Source organism: Geotrypetes seraphini, chromosome 4 (assembly GCF_902459505.1).
Source record: "Geotrypetes seraphini chromosome 4, aGeoSer1.1, whole genome shotgun sequence".
Taxonomy (NCBI): domain Eukaryota; kingdom Metazoa; phylum Chordata; class Amphibia; order Gymnophiona; family Dermophiidae; genus Geotrypetes; species Geotrypetes seraphini.
Window position 1 is genome coordinate 229373279 of NC_047087.1, and position 25500 is coordinate 229398778.

General features: G+C 45.0%; 1 protein-coding gene across 1 annotated transcript in view; it reads left to right on the top strand.

Moving 5' to 3' along the window:
• Window positions 1-209: 209 nt before the first annotated feature.
• Window positions 210-25500, top strand: part of LOC117359744 — a 123660-nt gene continuing 98369 nt past the window's right edge. The window contains exon 1 of the mRNA XM_033942963.1: window positions 210-275. The gene's annotated coding sequence lies outside the window, so the exon portion shown is untranslated. The remainder of the gene's footprint in view (window positions 276-25500) is intronic.

The following is a 25500-nucleotide window of genomic DNA, read 5'->3' on the forward strand; positions in this document are numbered from 1 at the left end:
GCCTGGTTATTCAGCAACTCAAAGATACCCTCCTACCCTGGTTCATAGTTTTACATCAACATTTCTCCAGTGCACAGTCATTCTCAGCTGTTGAAGTAGTCCTACCACAGCTCTGAAATACCCAAGGGGAAAATATTCTTGTTTATAATTATCTCAATTAAAAATAGAAGTTGAATAAACACCACAGTAAGCAAAGTGCTTTCGCTGGATGGGACAAGTCGATGTATCATTCAGACTAACCAGACGGCAGAGAACATAGTGCAACCACAAGGCAAGTAAGTGCACTTAAGCATTAAAAAAAAACTGCTTCTTAGCAATTTTGATATAGGCAGGTCTATAGGATTAGAATCATGAAACCTGAGTATACAGTTGGGAATTATCCACTGTACATTTACCTCTAATAACAGCAGCTTAATATTTGCAATGTTTTCATATATTTTCATTTAAATGCTCTTTACAAGTGTCTTTATGACAGTGTAATTTATTTCAGAAATCCTTTTTTTTTTGTTCTAGTTTAAGGAAAAATAGAAAACTGATTTTAAAAATTAAAGGAACAGAAATAATGATTGGTAAAGCACAGTTACTTACCGTAACAGGTGTTATCCAGGGACAGCAGGCAGATATACTCTACATGTTGGTGACGTCATCCACGGAGCCCCGATCGGATACCCTCGCAAGCAAACTTGCTTGAAGATCTTCAAGCTTGCGAGTGTACCGCGCATGCGCCTGTGCCTTCCTGCCCGAGTTAGGGTACGCGTCTCCTCAGCGTGGCCTCAGTTCAGATAGCTAGCAAAGAAGCCAACCCGGGGAGGTGGGTGGGTTGCGAGAATATCTGCCTGCTGTCCCTGGATAACACCTGTTACGGTAAGTAACTGTGCTTTATCCCAGGACAAGCAGGCAACATATTCTCTACATGTGGGTGACCTCCAAGCTAACTATAAGGGGATGGAGGGAGAGTTGGCAATTAAGGAGAACAGGATTTGCAAAACCGACCGGCCCAAGTGGCCGTCACGCCTGGAGAAAGCATCCAGACAGTAGTGAGAGGTGAATGTATGAATCGAGGACCAAGTGGCAGCTTTACAGATTTCCTCAATGGGAGTCGAGCGGAGGAAAGCAGATGCCGCCATTGCACGCACTTCGTGGCCCGTGACTCGACCCGGCAGGGAGAGGCCAGCCTGAGCGTAACAAAGAGAGATAGAAGCGGCCAACCCGTTAGAAATGGTCCGCCTAGAAACAGAGCGACCCAAGTGAATAGGATCGAAAGAGGGGAACAGCTGTGGAACAGAGCGACGGGGAGCAGTGCGCCTCAAGTAGAAGGCCAGCGCACGCCTACAATCAAGAGAATGCAGAGTCACTTTTCCAGGGTGAGAAGGGGGCTTCGGAAAAAACACAGGAAGAACCATGAATTGGTGGATAGGAAACCCGGAAACAACCGTAGACAAGAACGTAGGATGGGTATGGAGGACCACCTCATCATGATGGAAGACAGTGAAAGGTGGGTCCGCTACCAGGGCTTGAAGCTCACTGACCCAACGGGCAGACGTGAGAGAAATAGGAAACACAACCTGCCAAGGAAGAAACTGCCAAGTGAGCTCGCGCCAGCAAGAACCACATTAAGATCCCAAACCACCGGAGGAGGTTTAAGGGGCGGATGAACGCGGAAAAGGCCTTACATGAAGCGGGAAACCACAGGATGAATAGAGATAAGCTTCCCGTCAAGCGGCAGATGAAAAGCACTAAGGTGGACACGAATCGAAGAGGACTCGAGTCCAGCGCCTGACAAGTGCAACAGATAGTCTAAGACAGTGTTCTTCAACCACTGGCCAATGGATTAGTGCCGGTCCACAGAAATTTCCTGCCAGTCCACAGGGCCAGCACGTGCATCAGGCCCAAAACAGTGTTCTTCAACCGCCGGTCCACGGTGCGATCGATGCGGCGTTATCTTCGAGCCAGCTCCCTCTTCCTAACTGATTCAGTGCATAAAGCCACGGGCAGTGACTCCTATGGGCATCCTGCGCCTAAACTGGAAGCCTTCTCTCTGACGTTGCAACGTCAGAGGGAAGGCTTCCAGATGATGCACGGGACGTGCAAGGTGCAATTAATACTATTATGGGGACGAGGTCTGGGGTGGAGATTGGGTAGAGATGGGCGGGGTCTGGCCTACGACTTAGCTCAATGTTCTTCAACCACCGGTCCACGGACCAATGCCGGTCCACAGAATAATTCTTTTATTTCTGTCGGACCATAGGTGTAAAAAGGTTGAAAAACACTGGTCTAAGACAGCAGACAGGGAGGCAGAGGATGGCTCAAGCTGCCGAGTAGCACACCAGGAAGAAAATCGGGTCCACGTCTGACGGTAACAATGTCGAGTGGACTCCTGCCAAGATGCCCGCAGGATGGCCAGCACAGGCTGGGAGAGCTGGAACGAGGGCATTAAGTCTCATGGAACCAGGCTGTCAAAGGCAGGGACTGCAGGTTGGGCCGAAGCAGTGAACCCCGGCTCAGCAAAAGCAGAGAAGGAAAACAGGCAGAAGAAGAGGCTCCCTGGAAATGAGTTGTACCAAAGGGAGAACCACGGCTGCCAGGGCCACCGAGGCTGCAGAAGACGACTCAACCTGTCCGCCAGACAATTTTGCTGGCCCGGAATATAGGCCGCACGAAGAAACACATTGCGACGAATGGCCCAAACCCAGAGCCGCAACGCCCTTTGGCACAGGGACGGGGACCCTGTGCCCCCCTCCCTCCCCCGTTAGTTGATATAATACATGGCGACCTGGTTGTCTGCGCGGATCAGCACCACTCAGTCGCGAGGCAAGTGGCAAAAAGCCTCCAGAGCGAGGAGAATCGCACAAAGCTCCAGCAGAGTGATGTGACAAAGGCATCTGCACTGGACCAAAGACCCTGAGCGAGAAAACCGGCCAGACAAGTCCCCCCCAAGCATAGGTCGACGAGTCCGTTGTGAAGACCTGTCGTGGAGGAGGAGCATGAAACAGAAAACCTCAGGAAGGAATAGAAGAGAGCAGCCACCAACAGAGAGAGTTCTCCAACAAAGGAGGCACACCAACGTGTCGAGAGAGAGAGTCTTGATACCGAGTCCATGGGGACGCAAGAGTCCACTGGGGAATGCGGAGGTAAAGTCTGGCAAAAGGAGTCACGTGACCCGTAGAGGCCATGTGACCGAGGAAGACCAACAGAAGTTGAGCCGGGGCCGAGGACAGAAGGGTCACCTTCCGGCATAAACGAATAAGGGCCTCCTACCAAGGCTGAGACAAGGAGGAGCGCATACGAACTGTGTCCAGGACCACTCCGATGAACTCCAGAGACTGGGATGGACAGATGCGAGACATGGGGAAGTTCACCCCGAAGCCAAGACTCCGAAGGAGCAAAATGGAGTGATTCGTCGCTCGCAGAACCTCCTGGCGAGAGGAAGCTTTGATCAACCAGTCATCGAGGTAGGCAAACACCTGCAGGCCACAACGACGCAGGGCAGCAGCTACCACAACCAGGCAGTTCGTGAAAACCTTCAGAGAGGCCACCAGGCCAAAGGGAAGAACACGATACTGGAGATGGAGATCCCGCACCCGGAATCTCAAAAACCGGCGTGAGGCCGGATGAATAGGAATTTGCGTGTACACCTCTTTGAGGTCCAGTGAGCACAGCCAGTCCCCTTCGTCCAAGAGGGGGCACAATGCTGGAAGAGTGAGCATACTGAACCGTTCCCGGACTAGAAACTTGTTTAGGGCACGGAGGTCCAGAATCAGACGCAGATCCCCTGTCTTCCTGGGCACCAGAAAATACCGGGAGCAGAATCCCGTATGCCACTGATTCAGAGGAACCTCATCAACTGCTCAGAGGCAAAGTAGTGCTTGAGCATCCAGCAAGAGAAGGGGCAGTTAAAACTGGCCCAAAGGACACTCTCCGGGAGGAAGGTCTGGGGGTACATGACTAAAGTGAAGGGAGTACCCTACCCAAATGATGGAAAACGCCCAACTGTCAGAGGTAAGGCTGTCCCACCGTGTGTAGAAATGATGGAGACGCCCCCCGAAGGGAGGGGAGAAGTCTCCAGAAGGAGAGGAGCCCGGAGGCTCATACTGGAATAGCCAAAAAGACGGTCCAGGTTTCACCGAAGCCGGCTATTGCGGCCGCTGTGAAGGAGGCCGAGAGAACGCAGGAGTGGTATCCTATGGTTACCTCCAGAGAGGGAAGTTATACAGCCGGGCTGGAGAGTCTTCAGCTTAAGGCGCACCAGAGAGGCGAAGGACCATTCATGTTCTGAGAGGCGCTTAGTGGCCGCCTCGATGGAATCATCAAATAGCGCAGTACCCACGCACGGGAGATTGGCTAGACAATCCTGGAGATTCGGATCCATAGATTCAGTGCACAAAGCCACGGGCAGCGGCTCCTATGTGCGTCCTGCGCCTGAACCGGAAGCATTCTATCTGACGTCGCAACGTCAGAAGGAAGGCTTCCAGATGAGGTGTGGGATGTGCAAAGAGCTTCTGCCCGCGGCTTTGTGCACTTCATCAGTGAGGAAGAGGGAGCCGGCCTGAAGATAACACCGAGGGCGGCATAAAATGGCCAGGCGGCAGCAGGCCAGAAAGTAAGGCATAGCATAGAGGGAGGGAGACAACAAAGGTAGGGGGGAAATGATTTTATTTTTGAATTTAGTGATTGAATTATGTCAATTCTGAGAATTTACATCTGCTGTCAGTGTGCTTTGTGTAGTTTAATTTTGTGGTTAACCATTATGGGTTGTTAATAAGATTATATTGTGTGTATCTATGAAAAATGAATGGAAAAAAAATAGTGTTACAATTAGTACTATTATGAGGCGGGATCTGGGGTGGAGATTGGGTAGAGATGGGCAGGGTCTGGCCCACGACTTAGCCCAGTGTTCTTCAACCGCCGGTCCGTGGACCAAAGCCGGTCCACAAAATAATTATTTTATTTCTACTGGTGTATAAAGGTTGAATAACACTGCTTTAGACTGCTTGTGAAGGTTTGTCTCCTGCAAGTTTGGTGGGTATTATTCAGGCTCATGCTCCACTACCCAAGTTACGTTCTGTTCATCATGGTGACTTGTTTGTACCACCAATAAGGGAATTGAGACTGAATACCTCCCGTGTAAGCATGTTTTCTTGCAGGGGCCCCCTAGGATAGGGTTAGCAGGCATCCGGATTTCCCCGGACATGTCCTCCTTTTGAGGACATGTCCGGGGGTCTAGACAGTTTTTCCAAACCCTGCACTTTGTTTGGGTTTTGAAAAGCTTTCCTTCATGCAGAAGGGCATCCACACATGCGCGAATGTCCTGCCCGACGAGAGAAGGCAGTGGAGGGTGGGATTGGAGGCTGGGCTTGGGGGCATGACCAGATGGAAGCAGGGCAGGGTGGGACTGGGTGGGCCTGAGGGCGGGTCTAGGGGTCTGGATTTTCCAGGCAGAAAATCTGGTAACCTTACCCCAGGAATGGAATCGGTTACCTTTGTACATTCAAAAGCAGAGTAGCTTTGATGTTTTTAAGAAGTTACTGAAAAGACAGCTATTCTGTAACATGAAATATGGGCATTAAGGCATTTGTGATGGTGTAAGCGCTGGTCGCTGCGACACCTTTTTCGGGAAGGGGTAAAACGCGGACCTGACGGACCTCGCGGATCTAAACCCGTACGGCCTTAAAAATCTGAGGTCCGTGTCCGTGGCGCTTGTAGTTTCTGTCGCTGACAGACCTTGATGAGATTTTAGCACTGACGGATCCGTCTCAGCATAGGGAGGGAAAAGTGTTAGGATCCGTCAGCGCTAAAATCTCTTTGAGGTCTGTCAGAGCAAGAGACTAGTGCTGGAGCGGCAGAGCAGAAGCCAAGAGAGCGGGGACATAGGTTTTGGACGTGCGTTATGGAAAAGAAGTCTCCAAACTCCAGCACAAGTCTCTGGCTCTGACAGACCTCGAAGAGATTTTAGCGCTGATGGATCCTAACACTTTTCCCTCCCTATGCTGAGACGGATCCGTCAGCGCTAAAATCTCATTAAGGTCTGTCAGCGACAGAAACTACAAGCGCCACAGACACGGACCAACACGGACCTCAGATTTTTAAGGGTTTAGATCCTCGAGGTCCATCAGGTCCGTGAGGTCCACTTTAAGGCCGTACGGGTTTAGATCCTCGAGGTCCGTCAGGTCCGCATTTTACCTCTTCCCACCTTTTTCTATTTCACTCACTGTATGTTTTTTATATGTGGATATTCATTTCAGGATCATTGTCACTTGACATATTGGGGTCAAAATTCAGATAGAAGTGCTCAGCATTTTGCTGACTGCCACTGCCAGACCCGGATAATCAGTGCCGGCCCTGTCCGGGTTTTGGCACTGAAAATCTGATTTTGTAGAGCTGACTAATATGATGTTCAGCATTAGATGGCTATGGGTTACTTTTATGCAGTCCCGCCTGTTAAATGCTGAATAGCTGCACTTAACCAGCCAAGTGCTGACTCTGTCCCCAAAACACCCCTAATATAGCCATTTTGAATTTTGGCAGTAATCAGCGATGTACTAAAGATGGGCTCATGTGGGTGGTCCATCTCGGGTGCAGATCATAAGGAGGTGCTGGTTCCTTCCCCACATTGCAGCCTGCAATCTTCAGGCAGCCAGCAGCCTCAGTGAGCCAAACATGCTGCCTCTGGGGACAGGAAGTTGAAGAAGAGGGAAAGCTTCCAGGGCAATGTACTCAGCTTACTGAAGCTGTCAACAGCCCAAAGATTGCAAGTGGTAGCCTGCAGGGAGGAAAAATGAGAGAGAGAGGGGTACCCATTCCACAGGGTGAAAGAAATGCTGTACCCGATTGGGGGGGGGGGGAAGGGTAAGGGAGAAAGTTGCCAAAATGAGGTGGGGGGAGGGAGACGGCAGACCAGGAACGAGAAGAAAAGGATAGGGAAGGGAGAGGTGAGAGAGATGCCAGAGTATGGAGGGGAGAGGAGAGAGATGCCAGAACATGAGGGAGGGGGAGGGAGAGATGGAAGAGAAGGAACAGAGATACCAGAACATGGGGGCAGAAAGGAGGCAGAGATTTCAGACCATGGGTGTGGTAGGGAGGAAATAAAAGAAAGGAGAGGAGAGGAATGCCAGAGCAAGGGGAGAGGAATGCCAGAGCAAGGGGAGGGGAGGTGAAGACAGAGAGAGAAGAGATATAAATGGAGAGAAGGGTGAAACTAGAGTGACTCGTGTAAAAAGGAGAGGAGACACAGGTTGGATGGAAGGGGAGAGGGCAGACAGTTTATGAATCAGCATAGAAAGAGGGCAGATGCCAGGGGCAGTGGAATGCCTTTTTGATTGGGGGGGTGCCAAAGCTCCACCCCAGACCCCACTCCCATGATAATAGTACTAATGGTAATGCCATTTCTTCTATTCATTCTTTATATACATGCAATATAATCTTATTAATATCTAATGGTAACCACAAAATTAAACTACACAAGCACACTGAAACATCTACATTCCTTAATGCCATGTTTTGAAAGGAGATTCATTCTCTCTCTCTCTCAAAAGCTAATACAATAAGACTAATCAACCCCATTCTACCTCTCTGTAAAAGGTAATAAAAATCAAACACCCAGAATGTCACATAAAAAAGCCTCTCCTTTCTCAGCCAATGACTGCTGCTTTAATTGGAATTCAGGAATTCAGTCTACTAGTGATTCTCAACCCTGTACAGGGGGACTCACAGTCACAGTAGCATAACTGGGGAGGTTAGTGCTTGGGGCAGTGGTGCCCAGCATCGCTGCACCATGCTCCCACCCTTGCTCTTCCCTGCCCCCACCATCAAAGTGCTTCTTTGCTCCCCATGTTCCTCTTGAAATGTTTCGTGGCGCAAGCAGCATCTTCCATCTGCTAATTGCGCTGGCCTTGCCTCCCTTCTGGCATCATGTCCTGGTCCCACAACCAGGAAGTGATGTCAGAAGAGAGTCAAGACCGGTGCATGTGGCAGGTGGAAGATGCTCATGCCAGTGAACATTTCAAGAGGTAAACAGGGCGGGGGGGGGGGGGGCAGAGAGGAGAAGAGACACCATCTCCAGCTACAAAGATGGCACCCAGAGCAATCTGCCCTCCTCTTACAAATTTTTCCCCATCCCCGCGGGAACTCATTTTCCCATCCTGTCCCTGTTCCATTCCTGCAATCTCTGTCCTCATCTGCATAAGCCTCAAACACTTTAAAATCATAAGTGTTCAAGGTTTGTGCAGTTAAAGCAGAGCTTACAGGAATGGGACAGGAACAGCGACAAAACTCATGGGGACGGGAAGGGAAAATATAGTTCCTGCGGGGATGTGGACAAATTTGTCCCCGTGTCATTCTCTACTTAAAACATAAAAACCCCAATGGGAGAGTAATTGTGGCCTGCTCAATCAGGCAGTATCCACCCAAGCATCTCTCTCTGAGCTATGGGCTGCAGGCCATTATATTAATTTTATGACATCATTTCATTCATTATTATTCATTTATAAGTTGGTACATTTTCCAATCACAATTTAATTACTTCATTAAGATCCCATGATAAATTTCACACTCCTGCATTTTGCCACTAGGTCCATATTTGGTTCATTGATCACATGGTTTCTTGTCAATCCTACTTCATTAATAATTTTTCCTAACATTAGCAAATCTATGGTTCAGTTAATCATGCACAATTAGTTTCACTCCTGTCAGCAATTCATGGAGTTGCATCTACTATCTGAGATCATCATCTATCTCAATGCATTGGACATCTTATAACAAGGTGTTAGCTTAAGGTACAGTGACCTGTTCCTTATTCTAGGACTTAGGTCAGTAAACATGGCACTTCCTCTAGTCCAGGGGTAGGGAACTCCGGTCCTTGAGAGCTGCATTCCAGTCGGGTTTTCAGGATTTTCCCAATGAATATGCATGAGATCTATTTGCATTCACTGCTTTCAATGCATATTCATTGGGGAAATCCTGAAAACCCAATTGAAATACGGCTCTCGAGGACCGGAGTTCCCTACTCCTGCTCTAGTCTAGGGACAAACATCTATTTTAAACCTTTAAGTAACACTTGTCAGTAATATTACAATATTCTTTTTACTGTAACCCTTAAAGCATTTTCTCTTTTAGTTTCATCTTTTATCTATATTGGTGTCTTTCTCTTCTTCAGATATCCCAGGCAAGGAGTGTCTCACATATATTGGGGTATGCTTCCCATTACACCCTGCTTAATACTATTATTCCCATCACAGCTTGCCATCTCTTTCCCTCACTCTGGCTTCCTATTTCACTTCCTCTTATTTCCAGTATCTGCCCCTCCTGTCTCTTCCCCTTCTATCCAATATCTACTCCATTTCCTTTTCTCCCCCTTCCACCCAGCATCTGTCTCCTCTCTCTCCCCCACCCAGCACCAGCATCTGACCTCCTCTCTTTTCCTTTCCCTTCCATCTAGTGCCTGACCTCCTCTCTCTCCCTTCCATCCAGCGCCTGACCTCCTCTCTCCCCTTTCCCAGTCATTGCCTGACCCCCCTCCCTCTCACTTCTATCCAGCATGTCTATTCCCCTTCTGACATCACTTTCAATTCTGGGGCTGAGCTAGCAGTCAGAAGGATGAATAGAGTAGCTCCTCAATGCCTTTATCTTTATTTTGCAGGGTAAGGAGAGATTTTTCAGGGTGCCATGGCACCCGTGGCTCCCCCCTTTCCGACATCCATGGGAGTTGCCATATGGACATAGAGAGAAAGCAGACACTGGATGGAAGTGAGAGAGTAGCTGAATGGAAGGGGCAGAGAGAGAGAGGGCAGAAACTGGATGGAAGGGAGAAAGTGAAGAGAAAATGAGAAAAGCAGAATCTAGAGTCAACAAAGGTAGATAAAGTAATCTGTATTAAGCTGGCGTATTTAGTTTTTCAATGAGTGTATTGAAGTTCTAGTTCTCACTGCAGTGTTGAAGATGCTGCCTTTTCCTAGGTACACCCTTTCTCTGTCACTTGTGGATTTATTACTAAAAATAACTTTTTCATATAGAGGAGGGGGTGTTAAAAAAGGATCAGCCTATGGGTGTCAAATATACAAGGTATGCTACTGGCACTAACTGGTTATTTTCAGTGGCACTTACTAGTTAAGTGCTGCTGAAAATTAGCACTTAGGCCTGGATACTATAAATGGTGCCACCACTTAAAAAATGGCCACTGATTTCATGTCAATCACACAATGGCAATGTGATAGTATGTGATGATCTTAAAGAGGCCAAACAGTTTGAAAAAGTGATGGCGAAAACTAGAAGGATGCTAGGCTGCATAGGGGGAGGTATGGCCAGTAGGAAAAAGGAGGTATTGATACCCTTGTGTAAGACTCTGGTGAGACCTCATTTAGAATATTGTGCACAATTCTGGAGGCTGCACCTTCAAAAAGAAATAAAAAGGATGGAGTCAGTCCAGAGGAAGGCTACTAAAATGGTGCATGGTCTTCCGTCATAAGGCATATGGGGACAGACTTAAAGATCTCAATCTGTATTCTTTGGAGAAAAGAAATGAGAGGGGAGATACGATAGAGACTTTTCAATATCTAAGTGATGTAAATGCTCATGAGTCGAGTCTCTTTCATTTGAAAGGAAGCTCTGGAATGAGAGGGCATAGGATGAAGTTAAGAGGTGATAGGCTCAGGAGTAATCTAAGGAAATACTTTTTACAGAAAGGGTGGTAGATGCATGGAACAGTCTCCCGGAAGAGGTGGTGGAGACAAAGACTGTGTCTGAATTCAAATCAGTTTTACATGTACTTGATATTTATTTGTAACACAGCTACAGTATATTAAGCAGTAATAGCAGTATACTTAATACTGAAAATGAATTTATTTGTGCAGGCATTTATGGGTTTGTTGTTATTAAGAAACAGTTATGCAAGAAGATGAAGAAACAATTGTTAGAATGAAATGTATAGAATATTTGTCTGTGTAGATTAGAATGTAATGTTTGGTCTATATGGATTTTATGTATGTTACCCATGTAACTCACTTAGATCTTAAATGGGTGATTTATTTTTAAAATAAATAAATAAATATTCTGCATCCTCCCCCCCCCCCCCTTAATAAACAACCACTGTACCTGATTGTAACAAATTAGACAGCAGGTTATTGTGATGTTTCAAATGAAGTACAAATAGCTTCAACATGTAGGCGGTTAGGCATAAGGCGATTAAACTATTTTTTTTAAGTTTTAAAGTCTCAAGTGTCAACATTAGCCAAGAACAATTCATCAGAAAGCCACCAGAGACTATTAGATAATTATATTCATTAACAGGAAAGAGTATAACCTATAAACTGTCTGTTTGTCAATTAGGATAAAATTTGTACTCGAAAACGTGCACTATAGAATAACCAGGGTAAATTATAACCAGTAAACTGTATATTAGTATTAGACCCTAAATATGTGTCTAGCTAGAAAAACTTGTATCGAAAACATGTACTGAAATTATGGCTAATCTAGTGTAAATTGTAACCTATTAACTATATACTATGCATGTTAAACATTTAACCCGTTCTGGGCTTTTTGGGGAGAATGGGATAGAAATCGAAATAATAAATAAATAATCAACCACTTGCTAAAATATTATACAGTATTCCTCTTCGTTAAATGCAATTAATTTAAACATAAACACTACACAGAACACACTTTAAATACACAAATAATTCAGAAACAATCATTTTCTCCCCCCTCCTCCCCATTATATGTTTATAACGCCCTTTAAACAAATATTGGCCACATCCAGAAATCTACAAGTTTTAACATAGGAGCTTGTAACTAATACAAGAAGAAGTACATATTTAATTTCAATAATGTAGATAATTAAGTATAGCAAACCAGAATACATTCCCCTCCCCCCCCCCACCCACCCTGGATGTGTAAGGAAATCTAATAAAAGGAAAGGCACATGACAGTTATTGTGACTCAATAAATGCAGTCAATGGACTCCATACCATTTTAAATGCATTACTATATCCCAAACATTCCATGTTCATTCTTTCATACTGTAGCCATTCAGAAGTGGTGCCCGCTCACAAAGCAGCGCGCTTGTGCGCCGCGAGCCCTGACGTGCCGGTAATCATCAGGCAGCAGCCCTGCGAAGCACCAGCGACTGGACAAATTAGGAAAGTGTCTGGGCCCAGGCATTAGTGCACTTGTGCGCCGCAGGCCCCAACAAGCAGCAGGTAGCTGTTCACCTACCTCCAACATTTAAAGTTACTGCTGAGGGGAGGGGAGCTGGGACCAAATTTAACGGTGCTGGGAGGCTGGGATTGAATTTAACGGTGCTGGGGGATATGTAAAAATGATGATTGATTAGGGGGGTGCTGGGACGGAATTTAAAGGTGCTGGGTGGCTGGGATTGAATTTAAATGTTCTGAGGGGGGTATGTAAAAATGATGATTGATTGGGGGGGCTGGGACGGAAGTTAAAGGTATCTGGTATATATTAGTATACAATTTGGTTCATAATGGGTTTTTTTCTTGTTTTCCTTCTCTAAATCTGGGGTGCGTCTTATGGTGAGGTGCATCTTATGGAGAGAGAAAAAAATACAGTATTTGCACACATAATACCTGTATCATGTTCTATGTTCATCTTAGATTTATATACATCCTGATAGTTATATACATCCTAGTTATCTGTGCTTTGTTGAGCATATCCTCAGCAATTCTGGGTATCTCTACTGTGTTCACCCTATCGTGTTCCTAGTGGGGACTAGCCCGCTATTGCCTCTATGTTGCATTATTAGTTCAATTAGTCTGTGAAGAGGATGGTCTTTATCCATTTCTTAAACTTTCTGGTGTCCTTTTCTAATTTTAATTTCTTCGGAAGGTAGTTCCACCACTTTGGAGCCATCACTGAGAACATTCTTGTCCTGATACTTTTGTATTTGATGTCTCTGAAGGAGGGTATTTTTAGCAGGTATTCTTGGCTCGAGCACAGTAAGATGAAAGAAGATTTCTCACACACCTTTTTCCTGAAGCATTTAACAGATGCTTCCAGAAATCTTACATACACAGAATTTTTCCTGGGAATACATACAATGCACACATGCTATATAAAAATATGTTTATATCTGTTTGCAAAACCATGTTGGGAATGCCTGATTAATTGGAACACAAGACAATGTTTGACTATAGCACAAACACAAGCTGTGAAGGAAATACCCAATGGCAAAGTGCCATTAGCAGTACTTAATATCACTACAATACAGCTGTACCAAGTAGGAGTATGCATGCAATTCATTTCTGCGTCTAAAGTGCTAATTAACATATGTATGCGTTTTTAAGTTCTTACACACATACAATGCCTGCCTAAAAAAGTAGATCAAATAATCCCTGAAAGTCAATAACATTTCTGATCTATTTAACTGTCAATAACATTTCTGATCTATTAAACTGTTCAGAATATTAATTACAATTAAATTAAAATGTCAAGGAAAATTATGGTGGAATTATGGTAGAAAAGGGAGGATTTTTAATAAACAGTCAAAATAAAAATCACCATGATAAATCTGAAGTATTCAGAGCGGAACTTCCTGAAAACACTAGCAAGCAAGACCCTGACCTCATTATTTTTCATATGTTAAGCAGAGCTTAATCTCACTTGGGGCACTCATAGGCAATCAGACTACTGTGTACAGGAAAGACCAACCTGACACTACTGCAACATTTCCTGAAGCTTGAGCACAGGATTTACCAGCCCTAAAGCACTCACAGGGTCTGCTGTACCCTGCCCCCATACTATGCCACTGTCCCACCCCTTCTGATGCAACTTCCAGTTTCTGTGTGGATAGGATGCATAAGAGAGAAGGTTCCAAGTCCTGCTACTGCCATCCTTAAGCGGTAAAGAAGTTAGATATCGGGGGAAGGGGGCTAGTTTGAGAAAAGGAGACGATGCTGGCTTGTAGACAGCTGTAAAGGGAGGAACAAATGCTGGAGAATAGGAGGGAGAAAAATAAAGATGGAGAGGTGTTGGACCCAGGGTAAAAGAGATAAAAGAAGAGATGCTGGAGAAAGGGAGGGAAGAAAGAGAGATATGTTGAATCATGAGGGGTGGAGAAGGAGATGGGTGTTGAAAAATTTGGAACCTCTGGCATAGAGGGTAACAAACTATTGCCACAGAGCTGATGCTGGGGCTTGGGGATGATGACAGGAGCAGGTAGTGGGGAAAATGGAGAAGGGGAATGATATGACTAGGAATGGCCAAATGGGGCTTATACTAGAACTAAGGATAAGGTCTGATACTAGGGCTGGGGGGGTGACTTGGATCTAATACAGGAGCTGGGAATGGGAGGAAGGGCAGAAGTTAAGGGAGAGGACCTACAGGTGAGGCAGAGGCACTGAGGTGAGGGGGGGGGGGAAGTCCATGAGGAAAAGCAAATCCTGTTCAGGGCAGGGAGGGAGACAAATGAAACAAATTAAACTTTCAACTAACGTTGAAAATGCATGGGGCCTAATATTCAGCCTTAGGCCACGTCGGCAACTTTTGGCAACCTACAGGCAATCTCTAAAAATGACAACGTTCAAGATAAGTACAAAGTTGTCAAACTCTCTTGCAAACTAATAGAGAGATGTATACTTAGTTCGTTAAAAAGTTACAGTACACATGAAGGTTCTATAAAAGTTTAGAAAAAGTTTAAAAAAAGTTAAAAATTATATTTATTGAAACCTAAGTAGACTGTGCTGGATATATTCTCAGGTGTTTTCAAGCCAATGATTGGAGCAAGGAGTAGTTACGCTGAAGCTGTAGTCCATGATAGGACTTTGCGTAAGCTCCTATTCTGAGGCATTTCCCTGAGTAGATATAATCTTTGTAGAACTAATTCTGAATACATACTCTCTGGAAGTGGTATTTTGTATCATTTTTGTATTTTGTGTTTTGAACCACTTCGGGTGAATATATCTTGGAGTTACCTCTTACAGGCTGCAGCAATACCAGATATTCAATGAAAATATGCATGACAAAGTTTGGCGCCTTATATCTAGCCAGCCATCAGGCTAGCTGGTGAACTAGATATTTACCAAGAGATAGCTGGCTATCTCCAACTGAATATTGGGAAGATGATCATTTATAGCTGAAAATTAAAATAATCTATTAGCCAAAACTGATATGGGCCAGAAAAAGGATTTGGGGCCAGTTTCAGTGCTGTAACTGACACCAAAAATCAAAATTTAGTCAGCCTCTTCTGCCCTAGATACCCTCCCCTAAACTTTTATGTTATGTTATGTCTTTGCTGTGCACTTAGAGAATGATACTGGGACGAATTTGTCCTCGTCCCTACGGGATCTATCTCCACCCCTGTCCCATCCCCATGAGTACTTTTCCTGTTTAACTATTTGAGGCTTGTGCAGATGAGGACAGAGCTTACAGGGATGGGGAAGGGACAAACTCACGAGGACAGGACGGAGATGCAAATAGATCCCACGGGGATGGGGATAAATTTGTTCCCATGTCACTCTATGACCTGATCTTCCTTTGATCTCTAACATACATCAAATCCATTGAACCGCAGATATCTCTGCTGCACCACTGCTCCAGCCAGGCTACCTATTGCTGACACACCTCCATTCACATGCTCCTACAGATTACTCTCCAGTGTACCCTAACAAACTGTACACAGCACCTACCCCCACTTCAAAATCTCACCAATACTTCACCACTGTACCAGATACCCCTCACTGCCCTGTGTTGCCACTCTTTTCTTACTCATACACTTGCCCTGCTCCAGACAACCCACAGTTCACCATACATACCTCTACAAATCTTCTCTCACTCCTTGGCCCAAGCTACATTACCTTCAGCAACATGTTTTATAGGGGCTTAATTTCTTCATCTGGGACCAATTCATTTCTAGCTATACCACTGAAAAGGGATCAGCACTGACTTCATAGTGAGAAGAATGTCTGCGTTAAGAGAGTAGGTTAGGGAGCAGAGAGGGAGGTGAAGGGCTGAAAGGTGCGGCACAGCTGCATGGACTCAGGACACTGCACAATGAATGCATCTGCTACTGGAGCTTCTACATTATGAGGGCGTTGGCAAAATTTATTCCACAGGGTAGGAGTATACAGCAGCCCCGGGTTAAGAACGGGTTCCATTTTTTTAAACCGTTCTTAAGTTGAATTTGTATGTAACTCGAATTCTAGTATTCTTCTCACCTTCTCCACCTCCTTGAGGTCCCTCTTACATTCCTTTCTATCCATCCCACTGTTCTTTCTCCACCATCACATCCAACATTACTCCCTCTCATCTTTTGTTCCCATGCATATCTACCTCATTCCTCTCCCACCACCATGTCCGATAATTCTCTCTCCCTCCCTATGCCCAACAATTCTTATCTTTCTTCATCTCCCCATGTGCACCATCTCTCTTTCCCTCTCACTTAGACACCCAATTCTCCTTTTCTATTCCCTCCCCCACCTCAGCATCTCTTTCCCTCCATTCTTCCATCCGATGGCTCATGCTCCTCTCCCTCTCTCCATTCTGTGTCCCAAGTTCATGCCCCCTCCCTCCTTCCTTCCATCCTTTGTCCAGAGTTTGTGCTCCTTCCCGAGTCACAACGCGCTCCTCTCCTTCCTCCCGAGTTCAAATGTAACCCTCTCCTTCCCTCCATTCTATGCCCCAAGTAGGTGCCTCCCTCCAGTAGGTTTTACCTTCTTCTGGCTGGCTCCCTCCTCCATCAAGCCACAGTCATATCCCTAACCTGACCCTCCCAGGAAAATCCCCCCAAATGCTTCTGATATTAAATCAGCTCACAGAGTTTCAACACACTCATTCACACAATATCTAAGCCACTTCACCTTTAATTGAATATCCAAGTATCTTTGATTCAGAAATAATGAAACTCTTCAAATAATTACCTCACAGTCTCACAGCTTCATCACACAAAGTCTGATAGTGCTATGTATCAGGAATACTAACTGGAAACAGCTCTGCACCAAAGAACTTCCTAGAATCCCAAGACAATAGATAATTCCCAAGGCCCTCAGTTCTCAAAAGAACATTTAGCTCCCCCCAAAAATAGTTTCAGATTTTCCAAACTTCACCAAGTGGTGTATACTGGCCAAAGTCTCAGCAGATCAGCATCCAGAAAAAACTGGAGGAATGCACTACAGAAAAAAAAAATTAAATAAAAATTTTTTTTAAAAAACCCCCCAAAACAGCTAAACACTAAATTAAATACAGAACATTTGTCTTAAACACCAACAATATTAAGCAATCTGAGTTGAATCAGTGATCTTACACAGTGAAGGGATTAAAACCATCTAATTCCCTGTACTTAACACTTTTCAGAAACAGGAGTCACAAAAATCCAGTTTAAATTCTGAAACACACTTTAAAAGTGCTTATCAATTTTCCTTTGAAATATAACTCCAAATTTAATTTAGAAATTTCTTTTACAGTCTTCTCATTACACACCTCAGCTCAACAGCTCAAAAGTAAGTTTAATCTGCAGCATTTTTCATGAAATCAAACATTTACAGGAACTATTATTTCAAAAATATCCATTCCTTCCACACACAAACTGCACAGCAGACCTAGAAACTTTCAGTTAGCATCTACAAACCATTTCCTCAGGAATAATGTGTGCTGCCTTAATCTCTCTGCTTCCCTATAGCTCACAATTAGGGTTCTGGGGTCTTACTAATAGAGTTGCTATTATGTGCAAAGCTTCCTGCTGTAGACTCTGGCCCAGATTCACTAAGGGCACGGATCGGATCCATGTCCGGGGAGCTGATTCACGAATCGCCCTCATGCAAATGAGGGCAATCAGAATCACGCCCCCAACCAACTGCCGGATAGCTCTGTAGCGATCCCGACACATGTGCAGACCATCTGTAGATGATCTGCGCATGCTTAAAGAGCAGCGGCCTTTTTTTTTTTTTTTTTTTTAAACTTTAGCCCAGCGAGACTGTAGTTTTAACCCACTTTAAACTCGTGGGTTAAAACCACGGGCTCAAACTGTAGGGGAAGGCCAGGGAAGAAGCAGGGCAGCGCTTGGGGCAGAGAGCAGGGCGGCAGGAGAATCGCGGCAGAGTTGAGGCAGACAGCAGGAAATTCGGGGCAGGGAAGCAGAAGAATTGCATCAGAGAGCAGGGAGGCAAGAGAGCTGGAGAATCGCGGCAGAGAGCAGGAGATGCAGTCAGAAAACACTGAACGACTGGTCCCCAGCAGTCACTTGTTTGTTGATCGGCCAGCCCAGTCGGTGTTGCAGGTTTTTTGTTTTTTTTAGTGAATCGCTGCCTACCTACATTTGAATGCCGTTCCCCCTCATTTGCATGCGTAGATCAGAGGATCATCAGGACAGAGGTTAGTGAATCGGGTCAGAGGGAAATCGGGTCGCAAAGGGGTCACTAAATGGTCGGAACTTGATCGGTGGGCTTAGTGAATCGAGCCCTCTGTCCTTCATCTCTATGATCTCCCTGCAGTCACAGGCTCTGTGCATGTGCCAATCCCCCGAGCAGCCCTCATCATTTCCCTCCTGCCTCTCCTCTATAAGTGTTTTCAATTTATTTTATTTTTTTCATGTTGCATGATCACCCCCAATATTTTTCCCTGTAAGTCTAGAGAACTGTAATAGCAAACTTCATGCTACAGAGCTACAGGATACCACAGGAAAGAATTGCTTCAGCATCCTAGTTACTACTCCCACCCACCCCTGCAGCTTGTCCAATAGAATAAAGGGGAGGATGGAGTTCCTGTAGCCTAGCAGCTGCCAATGGGGAAGGCAAATGCAGCAGACTGACAATAACTAATGAAATAGACAGATTCAGATAACTTTATTGGTATAACAATTTTACCTACTGTATGTTGCCAAAGTAAAACAGTTAAGGTAAAAAAAGAGAGAGAAGTAATGGGAGAGGAAAAGGAGCGAGGAAGGGGTGAAGAGAATGGAAGGTCACAGATTCCCTCCTGCCTGATGAGAGAAGGCAATGGGGGGGGGGGGGGGAGAGCAGGGTTAGGGTGGGATTGGGGGCAGGTCTGGGGCTTAATGGAGTGGGGATAGGTGGAACTGGGCGAGCCTGGGGGGCGGATCTAGGGGTCCGGATTTTACTAAAGTAAAATCTGGTAACTCTACCTTGTGACTTTGGGCAAGTCACTTAATCCTGCTGGGACAGATAGTGAAAATGCTTGAGTACCTGATTTGTAACCCGTTCTGAGCTCCATTGGGAGGACGGACTAAATAAATCAAATAAATAACTGGGCAGGGCTGCTAAATATCAGCTCTGACTGTCACTGCTGTATGTTGTTAATTCCAGTGAGGTCCAAGAGCAGAGTTTGCAAGTACCTATAAGAATACAGCTCTTTTTGCTTATTACAATTGCCACTGCAGAGACTCCTTGCCCTCCCTCTAAGCTTGACACCTAGCATGTTTGTTTTAGGCTTTTCCTTGCTACCCCAGAGTAAAGCAGGAAGATGAAAGGACAATAAGTTTTTGTATTGAGACTGTACACACTTGCTGGCAGACTCCACACTTAGGCCCCCTTTTAGCAAGCCGCATTAGGGTCTTTTATCACCGGCTACTGTGGTAAAAACTCTGACGCTCAGAGAATTCCTTTGAGTGTAGGAGCTTTTACCACAGCAGCCGGCGACCTGAAACCCCAACGCGGCTTGATAAAAGGGGGCCTTAATTTACACAAAAGAAATTAAATCAGCCATCACTTAAAAGCAGAGAAAATGAAACTGTCTCCCACAGACAACTCCGGAAGCTGAACTTACAGAAGATTTAGGGCTCCTTTTACAAAGTCACAATAGCGGCCGCTGCTGCGGTAATCGCTCCGACGACCATAGGGATGTAATGGACGTTGAAGCATTTGCTGCACATCAGCCGCTACTGCAGCTTTGTAAAAAAAAGGGGGGGGGAGGGGGAACAGAAGGGTGATGTACAACATTATGCATCAGAACAAAATGTAGTACAATTATTTCAGCATTTATATAGTACCTTAATCCAAGGCACTTTACAGCAAATTATTCCCTGCCAGAATGCTAACATCTTTTTCTTTTCAGCTTGACTCATTTCTTCCCTTACAAAAAAGAACAAATTTACTCCCATCGTGATAAATCATGTGTAGGAGGATCAAAGATGCACATTTAGAAAAAAATACAATTACAGTATGTGGAACTTTGGTCACATTTTATCGCTAATAAACCCAGATGTACTGGCCCTAGGGCTCAAGCTGTAGGAGCTGGGGAATGGGCATGAACCTGTCATCCAAACAAGGAACTGGTTGGGCAAATATAGCACATTTAGCTTTAGAGGGGAAAAGAATTTGAATTTGGCTGCCACTAGACTTGTGGCCCATATCAACCAACCACTAATGCAGAGGATTTGATAAGACATATATGAGAAGGCATGTTACCACCAAGGGCAGGAAAGCTTTCTTGTTCTCTCTCTCCCACAGCCCCACAATTTGATCTACAGTCCTTTTTTCCCTTATCTCCCTTGTTCCCTAGCCCTCCTCTCGTCCTTGATGGCATGAGGAAAAGCTTTAAGACGTTGTGTATATACTGCATGCTAATATCGCACCTTGTCTTGTGAGATTCTACAAAGGCAGATCCAAAATTTCATTAAATATATCAGACAAACTGAAAAACCTAGCAATGACCACAAACGTACACTGCAAAAAGAAAAAGAGGAAATTGTAGACCACATCAGAGGTTGTTGAAGAATGCCCAAACTGAATATAAGAAATGACACAATACAATTGCCGGATTAATCCATTGGCACTTATCTCAAAAATGTGCATCCAGTGTGACTGAACGTTTTGGGCATCCAATGTCAACTGCTTAAGCTATAATTTGATTACTCCTTTATTATATAAACTAGTCGTTAAGCCCGTTACATTAACGGGTGCTAGAATTTATGTCTGTCTGTATTTTTCTTTCTGTCTCTTTCCTCCCTCCATTTCCCTGTGTAGCGCTGTCTCTGCTTTCTTCCTCAGTCTGCACTCTCAAGCTGTAACATTACTGCTTAGCTTTTTCTCCCTGCAAGCATCTCTGCTCTAGCCCCCTGTCCTTCTGTGACTGTCTGTGTGTCTCTCTCTACTTGTGCACTGTTTGTTTGTTTTTTTCAATCTCTCTTTAGCTCCTGATCCCCTCTCACTGACCCTTGCCGACTGCATGTAATTCCGGTTAGGTTTCCATGGCAACCCTGCTCGCGGGTCTGTTCGGTAGGGCCGTTTTTTCGGGTCTGCCGGCGCCGGGTGGGGAAGAGTCCTGGCTCCTTTTTTGGTTTGGGCGCGTGCAGAGGGGCTCAACAGCGCACAACCACCTTTCCTTCCCTCCCTCCATCAGGTGCAGTGCAGCTCCACCAATGTTAAAAGCAGCCGCATCGAAATCAGAGGCCTGCCACTGCCGTAGCACGTTCCCCTCTGCCTTGGTCCCGCCCCTTCTCTGACATATGGGACCGCGGCAGAGGGAACGTGTTACGGTGGCGGCAGGACTCCAATTTCAAAGCAGCTGCTTTTAACATAGGCGTAGCTGAACTGTACCTGATGGAGGAAGGGAAGGAACGGTGGGGCAAATTTCGTCAACGGCAGTCCTTGTGCGGTTCGAGAGAGGGGGGGGTGGAGTCGGCGACTTGCAGCGTCGCGTGCCTCCCACCCCCCCTTCCCTCCGGCTCCGCCGCCGATAGTCTCCACCTGCATTGCCCCTGGCGCAGCATTCACCGGCCTGTCGGGCGGGGAACGGAGGAACAGGTTCAGGGCTGCCAGGGGGGGAGGAGTGAGTCCGGCTGAGACTGGCAGGAAGAGGAAGGCGGAGCAGGTGAGCCGGCACCGAAAAAAACTTTAAAGAGCCAGCCAGACCGTGAGTGCGAGCTGTTGTAAGTTTGCATGTGCACTCTTGCCGGCCACGGACATACGGATCACGGAAGCACGCGGATTAGAGTGCGCATGCGCCGCCTACGGTTTTATTATATAGATATTCACCTTAGCACCATGTAATCCTTTATTCTTTATAACCCAAATAGCTGGGTCTTTAGATGTGCTTTCCCTTTTGATGCGCTCTCTTTTTCATCGGGAAAACTATACACTATTTACTATTTGTAACAATTAAAGAATTTTAGACATTACTTTAGTCGTTTAGGGGTCCTTTTATTAAGGTACACTAACCGATTTAACGCGCATTAAAGATTAGCGCACACTAAATGTTAAAGTGCCCATAGAATATAATGAATGTCTTAGCATTTAGCATGCGCTAAATTGGTTAGCACATCTTAATAAAAGGACCCCTTACCCCCTTCTATGAAACCGCGCTAGCGATTTTTAGTGCAGATAGCCGCCCGACGCTCATTGAGTTCCTATGAGAGTCAGGTCAGCTTGGCTCACCGCACTAGAAACTGCTAGCGCGGTTTTGTAGAAGAGGGGGTTAGTCATTATAATATACAAAAAAAATTAGTAAAAACAACAAAATATATAGCGAAAAAGCTGGTTGATGAGGAGTGCAGAGTAATGACTAAAATCCTTAAATTGTATATTTTCCCCATTGAAAATGAGAGATCATCAAAAGGGAAAGCACATCTGAAGCCCCAGCTATTTGGTTTATAAAAAATAAAGGATTAGTGAATATCTATAAAATTTATTGGGAACATCAAACTAAGGATAAAGGAGTTGAGACGTACTGTGATCTTGCTATAAGGTGTCTGAGGTCCTTTTTCCTCTCTTTTATAGAGTATAGTTGATCTATTGGCAATTTAGCATTGTGAGCCTTATTTTTTGGTTGTATATAATAGGGTTCCCCAGGAGTCTGTACTGGAATCACAGCAAGACCAGAACAACTACAACAATCATATTTACCAATGATCTAGAGATGGGAATAACTAGTGAGATAATAAAATTTGCTGATGTCACAAGTTGTTCAACGTTATTAAATCACAAGAGCATTGTGAAAAATAGAGGACCTTGGGATCAAAATGGCAGATGATGTTTAATGTGAGCAAGGGCAAAGTGATGCATGTGGGAAAGAGGAACTTGAACTATAGCTACATAATGCTGGGCTCTATGTTAGGAGTCCCTGCCCAGGAAAAGGATCTAGGTGTCATTGTTGAGGATACGTTGAAACCCATAACTCAATGTACGGTGGTGGCTAAGAAAGCAAATAGAATGTTAGGAATGGTTCATAGACAACGGCGCGAAAGACAAAAGCGCACGCCGACAATTGAGCGCAGTGCGGAGGCACGTGCCGCACAAAATTACAGTTTTTAGGGGCTCCGACGGGGGGTTTTGTTGGGAAACTCCCCCAGTTTACTTAATGAAGATCGCGTCGGCATTATGGGGGGTTTGGGGGGTTGTAACCCTCCACATTTTACTGTAAACTGAATTTTTTCCCTAAAAACAGGGAAAAAGTTAAGTTTTCAGTAAAATGTGGGGGGTTACAACCCCCCACACCCCCACAACGCCCCCACAACGCGGCGTGATGTCTATTAAGTAAAGTGGGGGGGTTCCCCCCCACGCCCCCCCCCCGTCGGAGCCCTAAAAACAGTAATTTAGAGCGGCGTGCGCCTCCGCGCTGCGCTCAATTGTCTGGGCGCGCCTTTGTTGCGGCGCGCTTTTGACCTGACACCATTATGAATTATCAGGAAAGGAATGGAAAACAAAGATGAAAATGTTATAATGCCCTTGTATCGCTCTATGGTACGACCACTTGAATACTGTGTGCAGTTCTGGTCACTGTATCTCAACAAAAGATATAGCTGAATTAGAAAAGGTACAGAGAAGGGCAACAAAAATGATAAAAGGGATGGGATGACTTCCCTTTGAAGAAAGGCTAAAGCAGCTAGGGCTCTTCAGCCAAGAGAAGAGATGGCTCAGGGGAGATATGATAGAGGTCTAACATACTGAGTGGAGTGGAACGGGTAGATGTGAATCGCTTGTTTACTCTTTCCAAAAGTGCTGGGACTAGGGGCCCACGAAATGAAGCTACTAAGTAGTAGATTTAAAACTAACCAGATAAAATATTTCTTCGCTCAGCATGTTAATTCTGGAATTTGTTGCCAGAGAATGTGCAATATTCAGCATTTAACCAATTATGAAGAACTGCATAAAGGTAGGGCTTTGTTTGATGTGATTATCTTAACTGATTATGTTCTGAAAATTGGCACTTAACTAGCTAAGTGCCACCTCCGCCTCCAGAACACTCCCATAATAGCCAGTTTTGGCTTGGGGTGTTGACAAGGCATCTTCAGCGTCACTATCCAGTTAAGTGCTGCTGAGCACAGATGGACAATTTAAATGGTCAGGAGCCTCTCCTAGCTGATTAAATCATTCTGAATATCAGGCCCTGGGTTTTTAATTTCAGGTCGCTTTTGAGCACCGAGAATCCTGTATATATTACTAAACTAAAATGCATTGGACCTTATGTACTGGGGAATACATTCATTTCAAATTTACCACACAGTACTGTGGCATGTCAGAATACTGGATATCTGTGTGACGTTCCATCTGCAGCAGCCCTAGAATGAACTTGTGTTACTGCTTCAGAGGGAAAAACCAGTGTCAAGTTCCATTCAGTGGTGGGAATGACATATATGCTTGAACCAATTCAGAAGAGGAAAGATATAGAAACAGATCTGATTCTATGTGAATGATTCAGACAGTCTATGATAAAATGCCTTATATTTCTGTCAGGTAAACCTCACTGAAAAGGTGACATTTCTAAAAAGGCAGTTACAGCTGGTAGTTTATGTATGTTTAAAGAAGAGAAGGGATTCACATGAGCTATATTTGACTGTCCATACTGGAGCTCTGCTCTGGCAATCTGATGCTTTTCTGATGTGCCGGCACCAACACTCAGTGAAAGAATATCCTCTGGGAAAAATCGCTTGACAATAAAATGCATTTACAGAACAACATTAAATGTAGTTAGCTTCTCCCATCAAGCCACACGTGAGAAGTTTGAAATGATTATTCTTGCTGCTTGCAGTTGAACATGATACTCTCACCAAAACCATTATTTATCTGTTGCTGGTAATGATACTGGAGCCAGACTGTCTAAATTATCTACTATATTAATGGATGTGCGTTGTGATGAAGGAAAGCGGAGAAGCTAGATCTGTCTTGGGATGCACAAAGTATTTCAGAAGACAGCTGCTTGTAAGACAATCTTCAGCAGCTGGATGTGCTGCAGTTTGAAGAGTTCGTTTCAGAGTTAGAGGGACCATGTCTTCAAAAACGTGGGCCAACTGCACTCTCAGTATTAGGTGACCAGATGTCCTGTTATGGGCTGGTAAATTCATTCACAGTATTATGACTTGTAGGCATGTCTCTTAACTCCATGTTTGATTAATTTAGCACTAGAACCTTTAGAACTTGCTATGAGCTTATAACTCATAATGATTTGACATGTACTGGAGTTAAAATATTTAGTATTAATCTATCTTATTGTCAAACAATGGGGCCCTTTTACTAGGCTGTGTTAAGCAGCTAGTTTAGGTTTTACCTGGTGTTAGACTTTTGCACAGAACCAGTGCAAGTTGCTTAACATGGATAGAAGTATGCA